Source organism: Diabrotica undecimpunctata, chromosome 3 (assembly GCF_040954645.1).
Source record: "Diabrotica undecimpunctata isolate CICGRU chromosome 3, icDiaUnde3, whole genome shotgun sequence".
Classification (NCBI taxonomy): domain Eukaryota; kingdom Metazoa; phylum Arthropoda; class Insecta; order Coleoptera; family Chrysomelidae; genus Diabrotica; species Diabrotica undecimpunctata.
The window spans coordinates 158791719-158810914 of NC_092805.1; the positions used below are offsets into that span (position 1 = coordinate 158791719).

Here is a 19196-nt window from a genome sequence, read left to right on the forward strand (position 1 = left end):
AGAAATGATAAATATAGTCTTCTGCAGGTCATCATGCAGGGTAGAGTCGATGGCAAAAAGGGAATAGGTAGAAATAGAAATAGAAATATGCTTTATTGTCACTGAAAATTTTTAACAGATTTATGGACAAAGCTAAAAAAAATCAGTCAAAAAGTACAAAAAGTATAAAAAGTATAAAACAAAAACAAATATAATAAAAAAAAAACAGAACAATACAATTTTAAATTAGTAAAATTATTGTATCACTTACATAATTTATACAGACAACAAATGAGACAAATTGTAGCCATTGCTTGAGAGACCCAAATGTAATTATAAACAATATTAATTTTGTTTCTTTGTTATACATTAAGAAAGTCGTCAACTGAATAATATGGTTTTTCAGAGAGATAGATTTTTGTCATCTTACGAAACTTAATAAAAGATGTTGCGGATTTAATTTCTCTTGGAAGGTGATTATAAAGTTTTTTTGTACTATATAGAATAGAATTCTTTACTAGCTGAGTGGACGGGATCGGTAAATAAACGTTACAATCCGAATTTCTAATGGAGTAGCCATGATCAGGTCTATCGAGAAAAATGTTTAGATGCTTGCGAATCAAACAAACCGTTTCCAAAATATCCGTGATTTTTGAAGTAGGTCTTGCGATGAGTTGTTTGTTTGAGACCAAATAGATAACGAATTGCTCTTTTTTGCAACTTAAAAATAGTATCAAATTGGGCCGCTGTACTAGAACCCCAAAATGGAAGCCCATATCGAAGATGGGACTCGAACAATGAGAAATATGCCATTTTTGACAGAAGATAAATTTAGTTCCTTCGAAACAGATCTTATTGCAAAGCAAGCTGAGGCTAGTTGATTCCTTAAGGAGTCAGTATGCAAGGACCATTTAAGATCGCTGTCGATAAAAATACCTTGAAATTTCACAGAATTAACGATACTGATTTGGCTCTCATTCAAAAGCAAGGGTTGAATGACTCCTTTATAAGATAATGCTACTGTCTTATCCACGTTAAAAGAGGAAGTCATGGCTGCGAAATATTCGAAACTGGACAAACATGACTGTAGACGAATTATTATTCCACGTTGCAAAAGACAGAGAAGCTTTTAAAAATGTGGTCGCCAACCTCCGTTAATGGGGACGGCATAAGAAGAAGAAGAAGGTTATTTAAATTTTTTTTAAATGCTCTCTATCTAAATTTATAATTATTGTTACCTATTTTATCATATTCTTTGCTATGTAATGTTTGTTATAGTTGGACCGTTGAATCCATACAATAATGTCATCATTCATATTATTAAATATCAATATCGAATGAAATTATAATATAAAGTCCTCTTCTTTGTTAATGCACATATATTTAATTTTCTCTTCGTTGGCCATTAGACCGTTTTTTTAGCATCTATTTATGTTTTGTTAAAAGTTTCTTCCTGCGTGAAAGCTGCTTGAAAGCAGCATGTTCTCCTGCGTCTTTTACTTTGGTTTTGCTGTTAATCCATTTGTTTGTTTTTTTTGTCTATAAGTCTCACCCCGAGTATTGATCTTTCCAGCTCTTTGTGCCTTTACTATTTTATCCATATTAGACTTGGTGAGTGTCCACGTCTGTGAACCGTACGTGAGTATAGGGAGGATACACTGATCGTAAATTCTGGTTTTCAAATATTGTTCTATTTTAGTGCTTTTTAAGATCCAACTCAGTTTTCCAAATCCTGCCCACGCTAACCTTATTCTTCTGGTAATTTCGGCAGTTTGATTTCTTCGTTAACTTGCATTCTCTGTCCCAGGTTAAACTATCTGTCCCAGCCGTAAACAAAGTTATTATTGCCAATACGATCGCCAACGTTCGATAATCGGACAGGGTACTGAAAGAAGAAGAATTCATAATAGAATAGTTATTTGTTATAGCAAACTCGAATAAGCTGTCTTCTCTTTCGTTTCCCTGACCTATGCCAAATTTTCTCAGTACTTTTTAACCTACCCATCTTTTCATCATTTTGGCTTTACAACCCTGTGTGGGTCCTAGCCTCCCCAAGAATTTTTCTCCAGTCGTCCCTATCCATCGCCTTCCTCCGCCAAGCACGTATTTCCATATTTCTCATGTCTTCATCGATGTTATCTAGGAATCTTGTTCTGGGTCTTCCTCTTCTTCTTTGACCAATAGGTCTATCAAGGAGCGTTTTTCTAGCTGGGTCGGTTTGCTCCATCCGCATAACATGGCCTACCCACCTCAGACGTCCTATCTTTATGTGTTTTACGATATCTGGTTCCTGGTATATCCTATAGAGTTCGAAGTTGTATCGTCTTCTCCAGACACCATTTTCATTTACCGCTCCATAGATGCGCCTTAGTATTTTTCTTTCGAAACATCCTAACATGTTTTCATTGCTTTTTGTCCAGATTTCTGAACCATATGTTAGGACTGGGCGTATTATTGTTTTGTAGAGTTTTACTTTTGTATTTCTTGATATAACTGTAGATTTAAAAAGGAGATTAAGCCCAAAATAGCATCTATTAGCCGTGCAAATTCTGCGGTTTATCTCTGCGGTAGTGTCATTTTCAGTATTGACGAGCGTTCCCAGGTATACAAATTCGTTAACTACTTCGATGACGTCATTTTCTATAACAAGTGGCCGTAGTGTTTGTGGTTGCGTACCTATTTTCATGTATTTTGTTTTGTTGGTGTTTATTATTAAACCCATTTTTGTAGCCGCTTCCTTTAATGCTACGTACGCCTCTCGTGCTGCGTTTTCCGTTCTCCCAACAATATTGATATCATCAGCATATGCTAAGATTTGCACAGATTTGTTATATATTGAACCGGTAGTTGTGATTTGTGACGTACGTATTACTTTTTCCAGAGCTAGATTGAATAGTATACAGGAGAGTGGGTCTCCCTGACGTAGCCCGTTATTTGTTTTAAAAGGTTCAGAGAGTTCCCCCTGGATTCGTACTTTGCATTCAACTTTTTCAAGGGTTAGTTTGGTTAAACTTACCAACTGATTTGGTACTCTTAGGTCTATCATTGCTCTAAACAATTCTCTTCTATTTACAGAGTCGTAGGCTGCCTTGTAGTCTATAAATATGTGGTGCGTGTCTACACCGTATTCCAGTGTTTTCTCTAGAATTTGTCTTAGGGTTGAAATCTGATGAATTGTTGATTTACCACCTCTGAAACCAGCCTGGTATTGTCCTATTATTCGCTCTGCATATGGTGCCATACGATGGCATAGTATATTGGAGAATATTTTATACGCTGCATTTAGGAGCGTAATTCCTCGATAGTTAGAGCATTCAAAGATATCACCCTTTTTGTGTATGGTGCAAAGTATTCCAATATTCCAATCATTGGGAAGGGACTTCTGTATCCATATTTCTTTTATAAGCTGCTGTAGGGCTATTATGATATCGTGGCCACCTTCTTTATATAATTCCGCTGGGAGATTATCTATTCCGGGTGATTTGTTTCTGGCTAGTTTGTTTACAGCGTCTTTAACTTCCAGGATCGTTGGTGGATCCTCCTCCCTCTCGTCTGCTCCGCTTACCTCGCAGCTTTCGTCTTCCGGGTTTTCTTCTTCCTCTATATTAAGTATCTGGTTAAAATATTCCGTCCATCGGTTTAGTACGTCTGTTCTTGTTGTTAAGAGATCGCCATTTAAACTTCTACATTGATTTGTGTTTGCCTTAAATTCTTTTCTGTTGATGTTAACTTTCTTATAGAATGTTCTGAATTCTTTCTCTCTGTTGAGGTTTTCTATATATTGAAGTTCCTTTTAAGTGGTTTCGTTTCTTCATTCTGTGTATTTTCTTTTCTTCTCTTCTCTTTGTCTGGTAATTCTCTATACTTGTTCTAGTTCGGCGGGTAAGCATTTTTGCATAGGCTTCATTTTTTTTCTGTGTTGCGTCTTTGCATTCATCGTCAAACCAGTGATTTTTTCGGTTACAAGTTTCTGTTCCTATTTCATCTTGTGCTGCTGACTCAATATCTTCCCTTATCCTATTCCAGAATGAGTCTATATCTCTCTGGTCTTCTTCGCCTAGACTTTGATTCCTTAACCTATTGGTAACATTTTCCCAGTACTGTTTTGCAACAGTTGCATCTCTCAGCTTCTGTACATTCCATTTCTTTCTATTTATTTCTTTTTCTTTGTTGGAGTTTGAAATTCTAGCCCTTAGTGTTGAGATCACTAAACAATGGTCTGAGGCTATGTTTGCGCCTCTATAACTTCTGCAGTTTATTATGTCCGTTCCGTGTCTTGAATCTATTAAGATGTGATCAATCTGACTAGTTGTTCTTAAATCAGGGGAGGTCCAGGTTACCTTGTGTATATTCTTGTGTTCAAAATAGGTGCTAGCGACGGTCATGTTCAGTGCTGCTGCTAAGTTTATCAGGCGTAATCCATTATCGCTACTGATGTTGTGTAGGCTATGCCTTCCTATAGTCGGCATAAAAACATGCTCTCGTCCTATTCTTGCATTCATGTCACCTAGCACTATTTTAATGTCATTTTTGGGGCATCTTCTGTAGGCTTGTTCTAGGTCTTCGAAAAACTGTTCTTTAATGTCTTCTAGTTTGTCGTCGGTCGGGGCATGTGCATTAATTAAACTGTAATTAAATAATTTACCTTTTAAGCGTAAATAGCACATTCTTTGACTGTAGGCTTTAAAATCAATATCTAGGCCTTTTGTTCTTTGGTTTACTATAAATCCCACTCCATCTATGTGTTGGTTTTCATTGCAGCTGTAATATATGGAGTGGGTTCTCTTATCAAGAATGCCTGTTCCCGTCCATCGCATTTCCTGCAGTGCCAAAACATCTACTCTGTACATGTTCACTATGTCTAGTAGAGATGCGAGTGCTCCAGCTCGGTACAGGGTTCGGGTGTTCCATGTTCCTAATCTTAATTCCATTTTTCGTTTGCAGTGTCGTCGTCGTAAGTTCCGTCCGGCTAATAGTCCTTGAGGTTCCGTAACATATGATTTTTACAGGAAGAGGTTGTTAGCCTCTAGCCTAACCCCCAACCTGGAGGGCCAGGGACTCTGTTGGGTTGCCATGCCAGTCTGTTTTGGTTCACGGGTGGTATTTTATTTCCCACCTACCCGCCAGTCCTAGGACTGGTTAGGGCGTTCCCCTATCCACCACCTGGGGACGCGTCCGATGGGCGACAGACAACATCCACACGGATCCACACCCATCTTTTAGGTTATCATTATATTTAGAGTTGCTGACTTTTGCGTTAAACTCACCGCATATTAACGTTAGCTATTTATTTAAAATATTGATAATTGTTGTCTTGGTTGTCTTTTTAAAGACAAATTACATGCTATGAGTTTTCTGATGAATGTTTTTAAGTTTAAGTTGATTTCATGTAATCGAATGAACTATCTTACAATAAAGTCGTCCCAGTAACGCAACTCAACAATATTGGCAATATCATTTTAACGTCATCTACTTTAAAATATTTGATATTAATATATGTCTGAATGTTTAATATATGTCTATCAATACGAAAGAGTCAATTAAATTAAATTATTAGAAGAATTTTTTACCAAGCAGCAAAAACAAAATTTGTATTTTGAGAACCATTTCTTGAGTGGAAATCGAAACGTCAAATGAACGTAATTTTTAATATAATTTTATAATAAATATAATTTTACATAAAACTCATAAGAAGCTTCGAGTCTCTCAGATGTCACACGATAACTCACACTTTCTTCTTGAGAGGAGCTAAGTTAACCAAAACCTATAAAGAGTCATCCGGTAAATAAATTCCACCATAACGTCTTCGATGTTAAAAGACAGGAAGAATCATATAGTCCTCGTCATTCAACGATTCAGTTACAAGACCTTTTAGCGTTTACATGGTTGGTAAAATGTAAATCTCTGGTACATCTAGTCGTGCTTACCACATGTTTTATTAACCATCTTTAGAGAGAAATGGTGGTCGTCTTACAAAAATGTTAAACACCGTTTGCGGATAAATTGTCTACCTAATAAATCGTCTACTAAACATTTCAGGAAATTTATGTTTCATACATTTTATGCTTTTAAGTTTATTAAATTTACGATGTGCCGTTCAAAATTAACAGACCTCTTAAATTAATTGAAGAAAACATGAGAAGTGATTATTTTGAAATACTCTTTATAAAATGTACGTGGTGTATAGAAATACCCCATTATTTATAACTTTTTACTCCTAAGTTGCACAACTATGACATATTTTTTCGTCTTAGAACTTTCTTATCATCTTGGTATTTTTCCTTCTGGTAATAGTTGCTAGAAGTTTTTGAAAATACAAGTGTTAAAAATACTAACAGACGAATGCGTATCTTTGACAATGAGACAATCGAAAAGAGTTAATGATAGAGTAAATATTAACTATTTCGAAAACTTCATCACATATTGAACCTAATAGTCCAGTCGTCAGACAGTTGACCCATAAAAATCATACGAACAAGCTGAATTTTACAGAGAATATTAATTTTGGAACCCAAAAAAAGATGCAAAAAAAGTTTAAGAATCTGAAAACAGAAAAAAATGTTTCAAATGAAACATGTAGCTGAAATATTTTTTAACAATATTGTTTATAAGCATTTTTTGTGTAGAATGAACCGTTCTCTTAGAAAAAACGCTTGAAGGAACCGTCGATTTTGCATGTCAGTTAAGCGCGAAATCAATGTACAATAAAAAAACACTCCATGTCTTGCGCCTCAAGAGAGAAGTATCGATGGCCCAGGGACCGCACCCCAGGACACACCTCAAGCCAGAGGGAACAGCTTAAGAAAACTAGCGCAGTCCAGAGCAACACACCCTGTGCTAAAGACCTATCAGAAGCTGGTCTTTCGGTCATGTCATGGATGTCAATAAGAAAGGCAATGGTTTAACCAAGAGACATTTTAGCTGTTCTAAAAAACAAGAAAATATTGACAAATAAAGGACCAAGATGAGCAAAAGCAGCAGTTATATAATCGTCACCATATAAATTAAATTTGGAAGAAGCTCACAGAAAAAGTGAGAAAAACCATATATTTTAAATTTGGAAGAAGCTAAAAAAACGTGAGGAAAAGAATGCTGATAAGGATAAGCAAAGGAAGGTGAAAATCCGTGGAAAAAAAGAAGCAGATAAAAGAGGAATATGAAAGAAACTAATGCAGTTTTAGGGAGAAAGAAAGTTATAAAACAAGAGCAAGGGATCATGGAAAGATAAAACAAGAATCTAAAACACAGACAGTAAAGCGAAAGCTCAACCTAGAACCATCCAGTTACCTCGGATGAAGGATCAATAGACTCTGGAGAATCAGTTTTAAAGTTACCAATTTGAGTTGAAATCCTCACAAGTGAAGAAGCTCCCTGTATTTTCTGTGATTGTATTCTCTGAGTTGTATTCAAATGAAAGGAAAGGAGAACTATGGGGTCAATGTTTAATTTGTGAAATGTGGGCTCACAGTAACTGTGCTGGCTGCGAAACCAAAAATTATATTTGCGATTGCTGTAAATCAAATCTAAAACGAAATTTGTGTATAGACTATTTTTAAGAAATTTAAATTATTTTGAAGTAAAAAATGGACTTAAAATACTGTTTAGACCATTAGTATTTTGATTTTTGTGACATTTTAACTGGTAGCCCTTTTAACCACTACAACTTGTAATTTTCAAATTTTGTCATTTTGGAAAAATATTTTTTTTTCTATAGTAAATTTTTTTATTAAACTAAGTTTGTTATGTTACACTTATTTACAATATCATATAATAATTTTATTTTTGACCACTATTTTAATTTCCACTGCGCAAATCGTTCTCAAAATACAAAATATTTTGTATTTTAAGAATTTAATTTAGAACGGTTTTCGAAGTGGAAATTGAAACGTCAAAAATAAAATTATTTTAAACTTAGATTGTGACTTATTCCCAACAAAAATAGTAATTGTAAGATGTCACAAGAAAGTTGCTTCAAAACAAATTTAAATAATGTTTAATATTTGTATCTTTTTGTTTTAGGTAAGAACATCGTGCCGTTTCCAATAGCTAGTAATCATTGGTAAGCATGCAATCAGAATTCTGTTACAATAGTCTCTTTTTGATATTTATCTCTCTCGACCTCCTTGGAACAAGTCCTATCAGAAATTCAGAAAATTCTATTGGGCAAATGAAGCCCAAATGTATTCTGATTCAGAATTAGATGATGTTGAAGATTCATTTGCCAATAGTGATAATTCTAAATATCCAAACTATACAAATAGTATGAAGTTTTTATTGATCGGTATTCTTCTGGAAGCGATTCTGAAGAATCAAATTTCGAAATCATTGAATCTGAAGATGAGATAAAGAAACTTTAGAACGTGAAGGTAAGGAAAACAATGAAGAAATGATAGATACAGTAATTGAAAATAGTAATAAAAAACCAGACAATAAAGGTGAAAATGTAGAACAAAGTACCAAACAAAAGAGAGGAAAGGGATGAAAACATACTTTGGTATAATCTTCCAAATCATTTTAAACCCAGATTTTTAATTATTTATCTCTTAGAAATTGTTTATACTTTTAGTCCGTTATAAGTCTTCCTCTTTATTAAGGATTATACCAACGAGAGAATTAATCCCGGCAGAAAAGAGAAGACAACACGAAAAGGAACACAATACACAGATGGAGAATTTATGATCGTAATCGGAAAAACATTTATTATGTGTATCAACCGTCTTCCTCGCCTTTTTGAATACTGGTCTTCAAGGCCTTCTATCGGTAACCAATTTATAAAACAAAGCATTCTAAGTAATAGATATTTGGTGTTTCTAGCTAAATTGTCCATCAATTACCCGAAAAATCTAGAAAGAAAAATATGATAAATGCGAGGGATCATTTACCAATCATAGAAAAATCTGGTCGTCGTTGTACGGTGTGTTCTACCAAGAAAATAGTCATCAGACCAATAATAACAAAAGCGACAGAAATACGACCTAATACAGAGAGGACAAAAGGATGTTAGAAACAGCAAAGATGAAAACACTTCAAAAATTAGTCGGAAATATATTACTTACTACACATGTAAGTCACTTTTATACATAATTATCTCTTTTTCACTCATTATGAGAGGCAATTTTTATTTGGAATTCTCTTTTAATTTTTTAATTAAAAGAGCTGTCCTTTTTTTTCGAAGAGCAACTTGTAACAGATATGGTAATGCTGTTTCGTAAATACAAAGCGAAACATAATGACGGAATTAGATTTTTGTTTTGATACAGAGCAGCGACAGCCGCTTATACGTATTTCGACCTCTTTAGGTCTCCTCAGAACGGTATAGCCACTGCTCTGAACCAAAACAAAAATCTCTCCCGTCCTAGACAATAGTTATCAAAATAACTATATATGGACTTAACTACGCCATCTAAAAACAAAAAGAGAAATCAAACGATTTCTACCTAGCGAAACCGAATTCAAATTTTTACCACTGTGTTTCCTAAAACTTGCGAAACAAACAGCTGGATAAATTACTCGTTTGATTTCTCTTTTTGTTTTTAGATGGCGTAGTTACGTCCGTATATAGTTATCTTGATAACTATTGTCTAGGACGGGAGAGATTTTTGTTTTGGTTCAGAGCAGTGGCTATACCGTTTTGAGGATACCTAAAGAGGTCGAAATACGTATAAGCGGCTGTCGCTGCCCTGTATCAAAACAAAAATCTAATACCGTCATTATGTTTTATTACTTACTTCGTTTGGAGTACCAGAAACTGAATTCACTACGAATTTTGACCAGGATGAACGGCATGTGGAATGCAATTTTAGCTTCCCTTGGCGAGTAATTTATCCAGCTGTTTGTTTCGCAAGTTTTAGGAAACATAGTGGTAAAAATTTGAATTCGGTTTCGCTAGGTAGAAATCGTTTGATTTCTCTTTTTGTTTTTACAAAACGAAACGTTTCCGCTAATATATGTAATAGTTAACATCTAGCTTGTTTCTGTTCTCCTCTGACTAAAATCAAGAGTTACAGTGTAAAAGGGATTTCACCCCATTCCATTGTTTTTCACTGCTTATTGATTTTGACAGTCGTTGCTCCTTATATATATATATATATATATATATATATATATATATATATATATATATATATATATATATATGTACATATACACTGATTAGTGATAGACTCATAAAAATAGTTGCTATAAAGATTATGTGTGCATGATCCAAAGAGAGAAGTAAAACTTACAACCACTATTATTTCAGATTTTCAGATCTTGTTTTTATAAAGGAAAAAGAAATGATCAATTTTCTATTTTCTTTTTTATATTTTCTGCCATCCAAAACGCCTTTTATACTAACAAAAAGCAATCCGAACATTTATACCTTTCCACTTCCCATTTATCTCTTTCATTGAAACATCATAAATAAAAATGGCCATTTTAAAATATAGATTTCTAGAGACTATTGTTAAGCGATTGACAAATGTATTTCGTGTCGGCTTGGCTTGTCCCCTTCTGGCGTGCTTCGTGAGCTCTTTGATGCAGAAAATCGCAATTTCCGAATTTATAAGCATGTCCAGCTCCAATTTCACCTATATAGGTTTTTAAATCGACCTCAATTTAAAAAAAAAAGTGGATCGTGGCGTAGTAAGCGAAATGTTTATCCACATGCAATGAATGTTAGACTTAATAAATACGAATAAAGAAATAATTTTACTTTTATAGTTGTTAAAAATGTATATCCTATATGTATATATATATATATATATATATATATATATACATACATATATATATATATATATATATATATATATATATATATATATATATAAATAGATTTTAATAGAATTTAATAATAATTTCCGAAGTGGAGATTGAAACGTCAATAAACGTACTTTAACCTTTAATTGTGGGTTATTCCCATTTAAATAGTAATTAGATTTTAATAGAGTTGAACACAGAATATTTCATATGTTTGTGAACGGTGTGCGATATTTATATGTATATCAGTAGGATTATCAAAGGTATCTAATGGACAGAGGTATCAGATTTCGTATGATTGTTTGAGATCGGTAAAGAAATTGTTGCTTTATACTTGTTTTACTTTGACTAGTTCTCATAAAGGTTCACTTTCCGATCCTTTATGTTCAACAATAATATCCATTTATAGATTCCTCAATGAGGGATCCTTTATTTCCAAGGAGAATAACTACTTGTAGATCCCTCACTACCGAGTATTTATATCCATTTATAACGTTACTGTCAAACAAGTATAAATTTAAGAATAAAACATCGAAAACTCCACACTTCCACAAAATTTATTTATTTTCAATACAGCTGTTTCGGCAGAATGCTTTTCCCAGATGATGTATTTCGACTATGCGTCTATACTTAATAGTTTTTAACTGAATAAGTTAACCCAACAAGGACGGAGTTTTAAATTTTTTTAAATTAGAATAATTAAGCAGAATAAAAAAAATTATTAAGTAAATATTAGTTATGCTTAAAATAACAAGAAATAATCATGTTTTTTAATTTTTTTTAAACAGTATGTTACCATATGGTAACGCTACTCTCCTGTAGGATCAAAAAATAAGCACATACTAAAGATATAAGCACATACTTATAGAAAACATGAATTGATTTTGGTTAGTTACAAAAGTGAATATTAAATTAAAATCATGTATGAAAATTAACGTTGCTATTTATGCATAGTCCAACATTGCATTTAGTACACATTGTGCGAATGATAGATTTGCAGTTTTCAGTTGCACATCTCTCCTTTTTCCATTAGGAGTGTTTGTTAATAAATGTCCTATATTGTTAAAACGCACGTCATCGGAAACTCTGCTAAACGATCTATTGGAGACTTCCTTTCCTTCTTCTTCTTCAGGTACCATCTCCGCTACGAAGGTTGGCAATCATCATAGCTATTTTAATGTTTGAGGCAGTAGCTCTAAAAAGTTGTTTTGAGCTGCATCCAAACCATTCTCTCAGGTTCTTGAGCCATGAAATTCGTCTTCTTCCGATGCTTCTTCTGCCATCTATCTGTCCTTGCATTATGAGTCGCAGGATGCCATACTTCTCGCCCCGCATCACATGTCCGAGATACTGTAGCTTTCTTTCTTTAATTGTTAGTTCAACTTTCTTCTCTTTACCTATTCTTCTCAGTACTTCATTGTTCGTAACTGTATCTACCCAGGAAACTCTCATAATTTTTCTTTCTTCCTCTTTCTTTCCTTGCTAGATTCTATACCCTTGACATTTATTTTTCACAATATCTCGCTTGAACTGAAGCTGCGTCATAGTATCACCAGATTTTCTTTTCAAACTCCAACTGTTTTGCACTGAGCAGTCAATTAGCCAAGGAAAAAAGCACCACCACCGTTTTTTTCCACGAAGTCCTATACGATATCTAGATATGTTTTCGTCCATATTATCAGTGGCTTCCATTGCGGAATTATATTTCGCATAACTTGAGGCCTGCCTACGTGTACGTTTTTTTTATCGGCGTGGAAATAGCAGTTTACTTCATTCACAGGTGAAACCCCATATGCGGTTATTGCGATGGTCACTATGCTGTTATCTGCCCACCTTTGACATCAAAGGGCAATTTTTCGGAAGACCATTATCTCTAATGGTACCTATAGTAGCATATCCCATTTATTTTAGATGCCAAAGTAAACTAAAACCTGTAAAGAAAATTTCAAAATACAATTTTTGTTTTTTTAGGGCAAATTTTTTGGCATGCAAATTGAAGGAGAAGCTGATTTACCAAAAACTGGGTGATATTAAGGATTAATGTTGGGATCAGTTCCTTGGTATGGCATAAAATTAACCAAATAGCCAGATTTTGTATTTAAACTCCAGACTTGATATCCAAACCTTATAGGTTTGCTCCTAATAAATTGTTTGCATGAATGCTTTCCATAATACTTTATCATGGATTTATTTAAGCACAGCAACTATCATGCAACTTTTTAATTAGGGGTCGTAGTTTGGCAAATTTGTCAAGCATATTATCCTCACAGTACAATTACCGGAAAATAGTCAAAAATCTATCTCTCCGCATGGCTTCTTTGACCAACATGTTACCCATATCTCCACAGGCGTCCTAATAAAAATTAAAAATTTTAGCAGGAAGAGTGTTGTAACTTGATAGAATTAGAATGGCAAGAAAAACTCGCATTTCTTCAATGCTGGTGTTGAGATCGAAAATAATTTTCTGTTTTGCATACCGTTCAGTTTCCGTTATCAAAAATTTGACCACGTCGTCGTCGAAAAATAGCTCGAACATTTCTGTAGATGTTAAAGTTTAAAGTTTTTACAAGTAGGTTGTGGAAAAAGTTTTCTTGCTGCTTTAATATCGCCACGAACCCAAATAACTTTTGTCAAATCAACTTTTAAATAGTTTTCATCCCCAACACTTTCAAAATATGTCTCCTTAAATGGACCATCTTTGATCCTCATTCGCTCTTCTTCTGTGTCACTACCAAGTCCACCACCATCTTCGTTGAATGAGTCCTCATCTGTTACCTTATTATCTGGAGACTTAATGTAGATTTCGTTCACTTCTATGTCATCATCGTATGCAATTTGTGATGCCCCTTTAAGTGTTAAGCCTTTTCTAAAAAAAAAAAAATAGTATATTATAAAAGTCGGTGATAGCGTGTGCTAGCGTTGCCATATGGCAACACTCATAGTTAGGATTATTATGACAAATAAAAACTAAAATAATTGATGTCACAATATAGAGTATTTTAAATACATTATTTTGACTTTATATTATATAAAAAGCAAACACTTAATATTGGAAACAATGTTTTGCGTTGCCATATGGCAACGGGGTTAAGAATGGAAAGGAGGAGAAAGCAGTTTGTCTCAAGTTGGTCATTCAAATTATACCAGTATTTTTTAATTTATTAATTTTTATAGATTCTAATATTGTTAAAAGTGGCCTTCAGTTTGTATATGGATAATTTAAAGACGGTCATTAAAAGAATGATTATGGTCTAAAAGGTGAAGCGCGTACGTATATTCTGTTTTCTTTTTTGAAAACCTTTTTATGTTCTGCTATACGTTTGTTAGAGATTCTACCAGTATGATCGATGTAAGTTTTTAGGCAGTCGCCACATTTAAGTTTGTATACACTACTGTGTAAGTGATTTTTCTTTTGTCTCTTGTTATTCATAATATACTTGCTTAAATTACACAGCCACGCCAGGTTTTCTCTCAAAGTAGGGAGTATGTTTGGGTTTTCACCTTTTTCCAAAGTTATAAAATTTAATTTATTTATTAATCATACTCTAAACTATATTTCCAGTACACTTACATTTTTCTTTGGCTCACAAGTCCTTACAATAACGCTTTCGGCCTCTAGGCCTCTACAGAAGCTTATTTTACTTTTTTTCCGGCTGTAGACTCGTTAAGGATCATCTCTTTTTATCATCCAGCAGCAGTCTGCTATTATGCTCATGTTCCATCTCCCTTAATATATTTTTCCATTTCTTTGACGTATTGGTGAAATCTTTCACCCTGCTTTCACCGACATCACCAAGGTTTGCCGGAAAGTAGTTTAATAGTCTTGTAGTTTAAATCTCCTTTGTTACCTAGGAAACCGGTAATAACTAATTTAAAATATGTCCATGCTGCCTTTTCATTTGTTTCCATTTAGTCCACATTTATGGGATCTGTCATTAATTTTCTAATGTCCGGTCTTACAAAAAATCCTTCTTTTAGCTTTGCCGTGGATAAACCAGGAAACTGTCGACAAAGACATTTGAAACACTTCATTTCTATAGGCAAACTGTTTCATCAGCCCAACTTAATGTAATGTAATAAAGTAGTGAAAGTAACACCTATTTGGAATCCACGAGGCTTTTCCTCTTAACAGTTTTAACCCCTACTTGTAAGCTTTCTCTCAAGGGTCAAGATTTTTTTCACAGATTCACAGAGATAGCAAGGGAATTTTGTTGACCAAGCAGCATTGAAATCACTTTTAAACCACTACATAGTATCCATTTGCGGTCAGAATAGCAGAATTTGCTTAAAACCGGTTCAAGGTTCAAAGCTAATGATACTGATGTTGCTGATGGTTTTAAAATAATATTTCGTGTTTATGAAGGAGATATGTTTGATCTTTTGTGTCATAAATCTTATCGTGAACTACTTTTAAGCGGTTAACCAATATAATTACTGTAAATGGGATGTCCTAATTGAAAAAATCAATGTCAATTTCTCCTTGCGTAAATATAATGATGCGTGTTTTCAGAGCTCTGCCCGTTTCTCGATGCAAACAATGATTTATATCTCACGGAAGTGTTGTTTTTGTTAGAGAAGTGATAATCTAAAAACTAATAAATTATTCCGCATCGGGGAGTTTTTAGTTGGAAATTATATTTCCCTGCTTTCTGCACATGTACTTACGAGTACTAATACAAGTACACAATGAATATATGAATTATACATACGTGTTACACTGTATGACACTTACCTCCTTTTAATTATACTTATCAGTATATATATAACGAAGTCATAAATGCCCAAGAACTTGACATGTAATAAAAATATGGAAAAAATGATGAATCGGTTGCACGTGTGAGTCTATTTCAATAATGTTCAAGAAATCGATAATAGACTTACTCACAATCTGTTTATTGGACCTCGGACGATCGGTTTTGAACACTAAACTTTGCTGTTCATCGTCAGGTCTCTGGAAAGATTACTTAAATGCTAATTGTCGCCAAAGCGGCCAATCACAGCGAAGATTGTCACTCTGGCTGGCCAATAACAAACAGCGTTATTAAATACGTTTTTATTGGCCTTCCGATGAAAGATCGCTGCAAAGTTTCAAATAAGAAATGCATAAAAAGGCAGCGCATCTTCTGATCGGGATCAAGTCAGTCTACATCTTGACTCCAGCTAGACCTCGTTGGCCAAGTGTCGTTTTCAACTATATTTGCGTTTTAATATTACCTGAGTGAACATTTCGTCAATTTGAGAAGACTTCGCTTCGAAGACGATTCCAAAAGCTCTTTTCCATATAAATAAACACGAGACCTTGCGGCTACAATATTATTCAAGCTGACAAGAAGTATAGGGACTGGCGTTTGTTGACTGTTGAACTCTTTCTGGCCAGATAGATATCAATCTTTGAAATAGGGAAAGACAGGTTGTCTTAAAACTATTTCAGATCATGTCGAATTGACACAGTGGGCCACTAGACCACCGACGGTTAGGAGTAAATAAAAGCCCTAGGAGCTGCATAGCACTTCGTCGCCAAAACTATTCGACAGAAATAAATAAAAGTCCCTAAGAGACTTAAGATTATTTTGCGGTACGTAGTGAAGGGCCGTCGAAGAATCACACTCTGCCAAAGTTCCTATATCTCGAGGAGTGTGAACTTGGCCACAAGTTGAGTCGTGAAGGGCAGGCATCTCTGTGAGATTCAAAGCATCCATCGTACTCAAAATACTAGACAAATTATATTATTTACGTAAGACAACTCGAATTGTTTAAAGTATTCTGCATTGCGGGTGACACCTTGCTGACCACAGAGCCTTTGGTGAGCTTCTTGCCGAGTGGAAGTCGAGATCACATAAACTTCACGAGCAAGAAGACGGAGGCGAAAAACCTTTATTCCTTCTCCAGAGTGGCGGTTGGAAGTCATCAAGAATCTCAGAATACTTCGGAGGATGGTCCGACCGTACGACATATTATTGTTAATGCTAATAATATGTTGTATTGTAATTGAAAATCAAAAAAATTATTTTATTTGTTTTGTCGGTAACTCGATAGACTCTCAATTCCCTCAGGAGAGAGAGCAGGCTGAGTACACGCTCTTTCGATTGCTGTTGTTGACCTAAGAGGGTAGGGATCTCGGTCAGTGGCCATAGATGTGCTCTATGGACACTAGCTAGGAATAATGCCTTATTAAAAACACAGATAATGTTTATTGCAAGAAATAAACAACAGTCAAAGTACTAATACGAAGAATCTGCAAGAAAATATAATTATCTCCAGATCTGGAATCTGGGAGATAATTATGTCAATTAGTCTTGAACTAAGAATCTGCAATAAAGTTGGTTAGTTTAAACAACAAAGATCAGTTTAAGAACAATTAAAAATATTCAAAATTTTATGAAAAGTCGCTGAGACCTATAAAAAGTGAAAAAAATCACTTATTTTAGGACCTGAATTTCTTCAAAGTCCCAAAACCAGAAATAAAAGCTGGAAAATAAAAAAAAATACAAGTTAATTGTACTTAAAAATATAACAGAGTTTAAATAATAAACGTGGAGAAAAAGGTTATAAAGTTTTAAAGGATACAATTCTCGTTCAACGGCTAAGTCCCGTCAAGAGACTTAGCGAACTTAAAAGAGAAAATAATTTCTTACATGAACTAAAGTCCCTGAAAGAAAGTACAACATTAAAATACAAAATAATAGCAAAAAATCCGCCTAAGTCAGTAGCGACGGATTAAATGCTGAAATAAATCAGAATTTTGACTAAGTCAAAAAGATCTGAAAAATAAAACAAAAATGGCGGCGGTTTAGCACAAACCGACAAAGTTTCGCTTTGAAACTGTCAAAAAAATTCCTGTAAGAGAATATAGGTATTAGTATAAAATAAAACAAAGGTTTGAGTCTCTGGAAACTAAATCTACCAGAGGGTCTCTACTTCCCAAGAAGGCTGGATCTGCGGACATATCCTGACCAGATCTGAATTGTTGGCCATCGTGCACCAGTATTTATACAATAAAACTGGGTCAACGGTTTTAACCGTCATTAACGGTCCTTCTGGCTGTGGGTCGTCTGGACCTGCCCGACCGCCAATGCTCAACTTCGGAAATTACCATTGGCTGCAAGTTCGTTGCATTTTTGACCAATTACAATTCTGGAGTCGAGCAACAAATTTGGGAATTGCGACTGGCTGTAATTATGTTGTAATTTGACCAATCGCGAATTCCGAAATTTGCAATTGGCGACAGTTTATTATCTTAAAAATTGTTGCTTAAAAAATTCCCTATGCTCTTCTACTTACTGTATTTCAATGATTTAAATTTTATTTGATAGTGTGAATATGTAATAGTTATTTATGTACCAAAGGTATTAAATAGATGTTTATGCCCAGAGGGCGACGATGTTACAAACCCGAGGACCTCTGGCCCGACGCCCGGCGTTTATTTTTATTTTTACCTTCCTGCAAGGGGGGTTTAAGGGGAAAGCCCGAGGGTAAAAGTGGTAAAATTTTTCTTTATTTGTCTTTTTTGGGTTCCCAAAAATTCTCCATGATTCCAAGAAAAAAATCTCTGCAAAATTCAGCTTGTTCGTATGATTTTTAGAGGTCAACTCTCTGACAACTGGACTAATAAAGAATAAAAAAAAACTGGTTCCAAAAGTATATATATATATATATATACAAGGATTTCCACAGTTTTCACTGTATTCCTTCACTCAACCGTTTTTTCCAATTTTTCCTGTTTAGCCAGTCCCCTTCCTGTAGGTTTCTTCTACTCATTGCTTCGTCCACTTTATCTTTGAAAGATCTTCGGGGTCTACCTCTCTTTCTTCTGCCTATCGGGCTCCACTATCGGGTTATTCTATTTATCCATCGATTTTGGTCTGCTCTTCTTACATGTCCGTACTAGGTTAACCTCTTCTGTTCGATGTAGTCTATTATATCGGAGTTCATTCCCATACTCCTCTTAATCTCCATGTTATTTATTCTATCTCTTCTTGTTACTCTGCAGCTTCTCCTTAGGAATTCCATCTCTGTTGCTCTTATTTTGTTTTTGGTTTTCTTATTTATTGTCCAATTTTCACACCCATAAGTGAGGATACTTCTTGTCATGGTATTATATATTTTTTTGTTTGTTTTCATGCTGATGTTCTTATCCCATAGTACCGGGTTCAATTTTCGTATGCAGTCTCTTGTTTGTCCTAGTCTATTTTTTATATCTTCCTCCGTTGTTCCTTTGTTTGATATTATGAAACCTAAATACTTATACTTGTCTGTTCCTTTGATTTGTTTACCTTCGTCTATTTCCAGCTGTTTCATTTCTGTATTCTCCGTTGTTAGGTATTCAGTTTTCTTTAGGTTTATTTCCATCCCATTCTTTGTATATTCCCGCTACAGTTTTCTCAGCATAAAACTGAGGTCATCCTCGTCTTGTGCGATCACTATTTGGTCGTCGGCAAAACTTAGCGTATATAGATATTCGTTCCTTACTGGTA

General features: G+C 34.6%; 1 protein-coding gene across 3 annotated transcripts in view; it reads left to right on the forward strand.

Annotated features, from left to right (window-relative positions):
* LOC140437662 (uncharacterized) overlaps positions 1 to 19196 on the forward strand; it is a 297351-nt gene that overhangs the window by 134690 nt on the left and 143465 nt on the right. The window contains exon 2 of one of the 3 annotated variants that reach the window (XM_072527306.1): positions 7999 to 8038. The exons of the other annotated variants lie outside the window; for them this stretch is intronic. The gene's annotated coding sequence lies outside the window, so the exon portion shown is untranslated. The remainder of the gene's footprint in view (positions 1 to 7998; positions 8039 to 19196) is intronic. 3 annotated transcript variants of the gene reach the window in all.